The sequence below is a fragment of the Tupaia chinensis genome, unplaced genomic scaffold (assembly GCF_000334495.1).
Source record: "Tupaia chinensis unplaced genomic scaffold, TupChi_1.0 Scaffold000047_1, whole genome shotgun sequence".
NCBI classification, from domain to species: domain Eukaryota; kingdom Metazoa; phylum Chordata; class Mammalia; order Scandentia; family Tupaiidae; genus Tupaia; species Tupaia belangeri.
In genome coordinates, this window is record NW_006159505.1 from 6,148,995 (window position 1) to 6,157,163 (window position 8,169).

Below are 8,169 nucleotides of genomic sequence, written 5' to 3' on the forward strand. Positions count from 1 at the left end.
GAAAATTCAAAGCCAAAGTTGAGAGCAGCTTTAAATATATATATAATAAATGAAAGAGTTGTACCTCAACACCTCTTGTGTTTGGTATACACACCAACCGAAACATCATAGGCTCATTGAAATGAGATGCATGGTTCAAATTATACACTAGTCCCAGATACAAAACTGTTGTGTTGAGTTAAAAAAAAAATGAGTACCTTTGAAACCATGGGAACAGATGATCACTTATGTTAGGGGACTTCAAAAAGTTCATGAAAAAAATAGAATTAAAGTATTTATTTTGGTGCAAAAATATTTTGAAATCCATGCATAGTTTTTTTTTTATAATTCATATTTTTCATAAACTTTTGAAAGATCTCTTACATTTATTTAATGCCTTGGGGTATCAAGATTATATCAAGTAAAAATAAGTAGTACTAAAGATAGTATAAATTTTTAATAGCCTTTAGAGTGCAGAGTCATCAACTGAACAGGTATTTTCTTTGTATTTGGAAGTAAGAAAAGATAATAATTGAGCCAGCCCCATGACCTGGTGATTAAGGGAGCTAGATCCTACATGACTGGTTAGATGGTTCAAATCCCAGCCCCAGAGGCTTGAAAACCTATGCCAGCTGCATGTCTATGCATGCCCCTGATTCCAACAGAGTGAGAAATGGAGAAGGGATTGTGGCATGACTGGGATGACCCATTTGGGGAGTGCTTTCTCCCTCTCCCTCTCTTTCTGTCTCTCTCTGGTGAATGCACATGCCCTCTAGCATGTTAAAAAAAAAAAATGGGGCCAGCAGAGGGTGTAGCAGTTATGTTGCTGGACTCCCACATGGTCAACTGTGGTTCCAGTCCAGGACTGAAAATCATGTCAGGCACATATGTGTGGGTGCCTAAGATCCTGCGAGGAGAATGGAGAAGGGATTGCGGCATGGCCATCCCCTCTGAGGGGTGATCTCACTATCTCTCTCTCTTGCTCTCTCTCTCTTTCCCTGGCTAATGCACCCACACTAAGGCAAAAACCTCTTTTTAAAAAAGTAAAAAAAAAAATTTTAAAAAGAAAGAAAAGATAAAAATGAATGAGTTAAATAGTGAAAGATATGAGATTGGAAGAAATATATATGACAAAAAATAAAACAATAACTTTTAAAGAAATTGAAACTAAATTAAGACCTTCCTACAAAGAAAGCTCTAGGGCAATGTGTCCTCATCAGCTGCTAAATCAAAAATAAAGCAGAGGTAAGACAAAAGCCCCTCTAAATAATGTGAGACTAGCAGAACCTTAACACCAAAACCTAACAAGAATGGTGTGATGAACATGGTAAGTCTGTCACGCTCCTTTGCATCTGAAAAACAAAGTCACGACAAAAATAGCAGTGTTTTAAAAACACTAGTACAAAGTAAACATTTTAGATTTAGCTCAGGAATGCAAGGTTTAAATTTTACGGAAAAAAATTAAATAGTGTAATTTTCTGCGTTAACTTATTAAAAGAGAGAAGTCACATAATCAGATTAAAAGCTGCAAAAACATTGTTCAATAATATTCAATAGTAATTTAATAAAAGTGAGCTATTTCTGCCAGAATGCATGTTCATAAAATGCAAATGAGCTCAAAATTTGCCACTGGCAAATAAAGAGAGATTAGTATCCAGCTAGAATTATGTTAACTGAGACACATTTCCCCTCCACACTATGAATGATTTAAAATGATTGAGGTAAGCATTTTCACAGTTTAAGAGAAAGCCTTTAGAAAGATGAAGACTTTAAAGAAAAAACTAAGGAGACACTCCTTGTAATGCAAGCACAAGCTGGTTTAGTGTATTCAAAGACAGGAACAACGTCCACCATGAAAAGTTATCTGGAGAAGTTAAAAGCAGAACTGAGAAAGCTGGGAAAGGGACCAAGTCCAGGACCCAGCAGTTCACAACTCAGGCCAGGCCCATGTGCCTGCGTGCCCAAAATCCTGAGAGGAGACTGCAGGAGAAGGGATTGTAGCGTGGCCATGCCCTCCAGGGGGTGATTTCTCATTTTCTGTCTCTCTTGGTCTCTGTCTCTCTGGCGAGTGCTCACACCTTATAGCAAAAATCTCCCTAAAAACAAACAAAAAACTGGAAAGATATTTTATGTGTTTTAAAAAAAAAAAAAAGAAAAGAAAAGATGAAAGTGTAAATCAGATCTTTACATTTGGTGAATTTTAAGTGAATGCCTTTAAAGACCCACTTGTTGAAATAAACACCCTGACCCAGGTCTGAGACCGAGAAGAGACAGGTGACGGGTTCTGCGTGAAGGACACCTGGGAATGGGACTTTGCTGTGTCCGTTATTTACTTCAGTCACCAAGTTCCACAGATTTTTGAATGAAACTGTCCCCTAAATCTATTTTCCCATTAACCCTGTTATTTAGCCCATGATTTTGCAGAATGCGGTCTTTCATACTTATGGGATTATAGCAAAAATGTCAATATTAGCATATTATGAATAATAGGGTGGTTTCTTAAACTAACAAAGGATAACTACAAACACCTAGAACAAATACAACACAAAACTGTATAATCTTGGAAGATGCGTCTTTGAGATGAGGAACTATAAAAGAAAAGCCTATGATAACCTCTATTTTACATTAAGGTCATTGAAACCCTACAAATGCAGTAAATCAAGAAAAACAAATGTATGTGGATTAGAAAGAAAAAACACAATGCTAATTATTGGGTGGTCAGAAAAGTCAAGATGTATTTTTCTACATTTTTCTATGCAAAGATGCATAGAAAGTTGTTGTTTCCAACAACTCAATATTTATACAATAAAATGTTATAATGTATATGTAGAAAATCCAGATTAATTTATGAAAAAATAATTGAAATAAAAAATACATTTAGTAAGAACACATGGTCGGTATTTAAAATCAGTTGTATTTCTTTACATCAGTAACAAACACTTAGAAAATATTTCCAACTGTGACACTGTAGCATAAAAACCAAATATCTAGAATAAATCTAACCAATTCTAAGACCCTACACAGAAAACTTCAACGTGTTTTGAGTCAAATGAAAGAAGGCTTAAGTGAATGGAAGGCTATAAGATGCTTAGAGAAAACTCAATATTAAAAGTGTAAATTATCCCCCAAATGTATTTGTAGATTTAATCAAAATGCTATAATGCTATCATTTTTAGCTGACAAATTGATTCTAAAATTACGTGAAAATCAAAAGTAGACTACTGGGGGAACCAGCAGTTAGCATAATGGCTATGTCACTGGACTCCCACGTAGTCAACCGTGGTTCGAGTCCCAGACCCAGCAGCTTAAACTCATGCCCGGTGAGTGTGTGTGCGTGCCCAAGATCTCGAGAGGAGAATGGAGGAGAAGGGATTGCAGGGTGGCCATCCCCCTTGGGGGGTGATTTCTCACTTTCTGTCTCTCTGTCTCTCTCTGTCTCTCTGGAGAGCGCACACACCCTATAGCAAAAACTTCTCCAAAAAAATAAAAATAAAAAAAGTAGACTAGTGAAGAAATTCTTAAAGAAGGACATGTGAGTGGGTTAGTAGATACTGAGATTTATGATAAAGCTCCAATAATTAAGATGATGTGGTTTTGGTGGAAGGACAGACAAAAGACCAAATAAAGAGCCTTGAACTAGACCCCTACATAAATGAACACCTGATGTATGAAGATGGTATCGCAACACAACCAAGAAAGGAGAAGCTTTTTTTTTTTAAGAAATGTTTATTTAATTTTATTTATTATTACTATTATTTGTATTAGGTCACTGGAAAAGTCATGACAAATTTTTCTTTGTTTTTCTACACCAAAATGCATCATGAGTGTTCTGATGACCCAATAATTTGCTATAGGGCACATGCACCCACCACAGAGAGAGAGAGAGAGGGGGCGGTGGAAATGAGAGCAGCCCACCAGGACTCGAACTATGGTTAGCCATGGGCGAGTCCAGGGCCCCAACTACCATGCCACTTGCTGGCCCTGAAAGGAGAGGTTTTTAAACAGAGGACGTACCTTTACCTGCACTCCCACCGGAGAGAATGAGCTGTCTCTAATAACAGGTGGATTATGTATCTAAATATAAAAAAACTAAATAATAAAAATCCTAAGATAGGGGCTGGCCGATGTCATGGCCTCCCACATGGCTGACGTGGTTTGAGTCCCAGACTGGCAACTTGCTTTCTCACTCCCCCTACCCCAGTCAAATTGAAAAAGTAGCAATAACAAATAAAATTAAATAAATAATTATTTTTTAAAATCCTGAGAGACAATATATTTTAAATATAAGTAAGCTAAGAGCTACCAATAAAGAAAGAGACTGTACTGGGAGCCGTGGTGCAGTGGTAAGGCACTGTTCAAGAGAAACCAGATTCCACATAGCAGCCATATTCGGGTCTGCAGTCTGGTCAGACTGAAACACACAGGGTATGCACTCACAAGTGCCCAAAATTAGGCAGGATGAAAGACTGGAGAAATGAACCATGATGTGACCAAACCCTGTTGAGGGTGCTCATCTCTCTCTCTCTCTCTCTCTCTCTCTCTCTGTCAGTCTCATATGATAAAGGTTAATATAAAAGCATATAACTTAAAATCTGGGGTCAACAGATGGCGTAGCAGTTACATCACTGGGCTCTCACATGGCTGACTGTAGTTCAAGTCTCCGACCCAGTGGCTTCAATATCATACCGGGTGTGTGTGCATGTATGCCCAAGATTCTGTGAGGAGAATGGAGGAGAAGGGATAGCGGCATGGCTCATTTTCCCTCTCACTGTCTCTGTCTCTGTCTCTCTCTCTCTCTGAAGAGGACATGCACTCTAAGGCAAAGAACCTCTTAAAAAAAAATCTTATACAGGAGATTAAATGAAATAAATACATTTGATTAATGGAAGAAAAGGAAAAATAAAGAGAAAATAGGTGAATTGAATTTAAAAAATTGTAAAACAAAGGTAGATTTGAATCTAACTTATATATAGTAATAACATTAAATATTAAATGGATTAATCACTGTAGTTAAAAGTCACATATAGTAGGGGCCAGCAGATGGTGTGATGATTAAGGCACTGGACTCCCACCTTGCCGACTGTGATTCGAGTCCCACACCTAGCAGCTTGAAAATCATGCCTGGCGTGTGTATGTGTGTGCCCAAAATCCCGGAAGGAGGAGGAAGGTGAAGGAATTGCAATGTGACCATCCTCCTGAGGGGTGATCTCTCACTTGCCTTCTCACCATCTCACTCTGTGCCCTATGGCAAAAATCTTTAAAAAAAAAATGTCATGTAGTTAATCCAGCTTTTTTAAAAAACGACATTTACAGAAGACATCAAATATCAACAAGTTGGGGGGGGGCGGCAGATGATGTGGTGGTTAAGAGTGCTGGATTCCCATGTGGCCCACCACAGTTCAAGTCCCGGACCAGGAGGCTTGCTTTCTCGCCTTCTCTTTCTCTCTCTCTGTCTCTCTCTGGTCAAAATTTAAAAAAAAACAAAAATGATAATAATAACACATGGAATTAAATAAATAAATAAATATTTTTTTAAAAAATCAACAAGTTGGAATAGAGCTATGACATAGCTTATAAATGTTAACAAGAAGAAAGTAGGGGTAATTAAATAAGTACCGGAAAAAGTACACTTAGTAAAATAAATATTGCTAGCAATAAAATGAATTATTTGATAATGGCAAAAGGATCAACTCGAGAAAATATAACAATCTAAAACTTATATTTATCTATAATAAATAGAACTTTAAAATTCATAAAGAAAATCTTGATAACTAAAAAGAGGCATAACATATACCGTATGTCTGCACTCCACGGTAGAAATGAAAAGATACACAGACATTATAGCAGGGAGGTACTGTAGTAGTGTGGGGACCAGAGATGGTGTGGGAGGGGTGGGGGAGAGGCTCAGCAAAACGTTTAAGGTTCTTCATTGAAAGCTATGTATCTAGGAATAGCTTTGATTTAATTATCACACGCTACATGCATGCTTTGAAAAACCATATCATACACAGTAAAGATTTATGACAATTAAATGAAAAGAAGAAAATATAAGAGACATAGACAAATTTACAATCAGTGGAGTTTTTGTTTGCTTGCTTATTTTTTAGGTTTTCGCCAAAAAGTATATGTACTTGCCTGAGAGAGACAGAGACAGAGAAAATGAGAAATCAGCTCCCAGGGGTGATGGCCATGCTGCAATCTCTTCTCCATTCTCCTCTCAGGATTTTGAACATGCACACACGCTCAGCATGACCTTCAAGTTGCCAGATCCAGGACTCAAACCGCAGGTGGCCATGAGGGAGTTCGGTGCCTTAACCACCATGTCACCTGCTGGCCCCCAATCAGTAGAATTTTAATTTATCTTGCTCAATAATTGATAGAACAATTAGACCAAGAAAAATCAATAAGATAAGATTTCAACACCATAATTATCACAGGACTAATAGAGATACATAGAACACTACAGTCAACAACTGAAAACTATTCTTGCTAAGTGCACATAAAAACCGTTACAAAGGCAGACCAAACTGTAGTCCAGAAAAAAGTCGCCTGAACTGTTAAAGGATTGAAATCATACGGGCTATGTTTCCTGACAATAGTAAATAAAACTGGATATAGAGTTCAGAAAGGTAACTAGAAAACAACAAAATGTTTGCAAATTAGCCAAGTTCCTATGTCATCAGAGACTCAAAGAAAAAATCAGGGTAGAAATGGGAGACTGTATTGAAACAAATGATACTAAAAAGAATGATCAAGTGAGAATTTATGCAATATTTATAACTTTTACTTCATTATAGTATGAAAGAAGAAAAGCTGGAAATTATTGACTTAAGACATTAGAGGGAAAAAAGAACAATTTAAGGAAACTTCAAAGAAGTCAATGACAAAGGTGCAGACAAATTCATGAAGTAGAAAACAGGTAAATGTTTCTTTAAAAAATTAAGTATACTGACAATTCTCTATAAGATTACTAAAAATAAGAAGGATGAAAATTTGTTAACAATAGGAAAAACAATGATCAGAAATGAAAAGCTGAGAATCACTTCTCAGTTGGTGGCAATAAAAAGATATGCGGAATAAAATAAAACGATTGGCTAAAGAGACCAATGGAATAGAATAAAACACCCACCACACAGTCATCCAATTGATGACAAAGGGGCCCCTGTAATTTAGTGAAGGAAAGATGGTCTTCTCTCTCTCTCTTTCTCTCTCTCTCTCTTTTTCTCTGTCTCTCCAGCAAGCACATGTGCCCTATAGAAAATTAAATGAAAAAAAATAAAGAAGAGGGACCAGAAGCTGGCATAATGTTTATGTTGTTGGACTCCCATGTAGTCGACTGCAGTTTGAGTACTGTACCTGGTGGCTTAAACTCATGTCGGCAAGTGTGTGTGTGTGCTCAAGATCCCGGGAGAGGAGAATGGAGAAAGGATTGCAGCCATCCCCCCTGGGGGGATGATTTCTCACTTTCTGTCTCTCTGTTTCTCTCTGTCTTTCTGGCGAGTGCATGTGCCCTATAGCAAAAACAAAAACAAAAACAAACAAACAAACAAAAAACCTCTCCAAAAAAAAAAAAAAAGATAAAAATCAGCTGGACATTAAAAAAAATCAACACATAAGAAAATATTGTAAATGGGCCTTAATTAAAAATAACTTCTTGTTGGGGCCAACAGGTAGCATAATTGTTAAGGTTCTAGTCTCCCACATGGTTGACTGCAGTTCAAGTCCCCAAACCTGGTGGCTTGGAACTCATGCTGGGTATGTGTGCATGAATGCCCAAAATTCCAAGAAGAGAATGGAGAAGAAGGAATTGCAGTGTGGCCATCCACCTGGGCGGGGGGAAGGGGGGACGGGGGGATGTAATTTCTCACTTTCTCTCTGTCTCCCTGGTGAGTGCACGCACCCTATAGCAAAAATCTCTAACAAGAAAAACACACACACATACATACACACACACACACACTTCTTGTTTATCAGAAGAGAACATTAAGAGAGTGAAAAGGGGGCCAGTAATAACATGATGCTCTGCGAGCTTGCCCCACATAGGAAGTTTCTAGGTTCACATCTGGAAAACTCCCTGAAGATGCACATGCCCATAATCTGAGGCTGGGGGTGAATTGTCACATGAAGACTGTGTTGAGGGGGCTGTCTCGTTCCATCTCTGTCTCTCTTACTCATGGAAGAAAGAAAGAA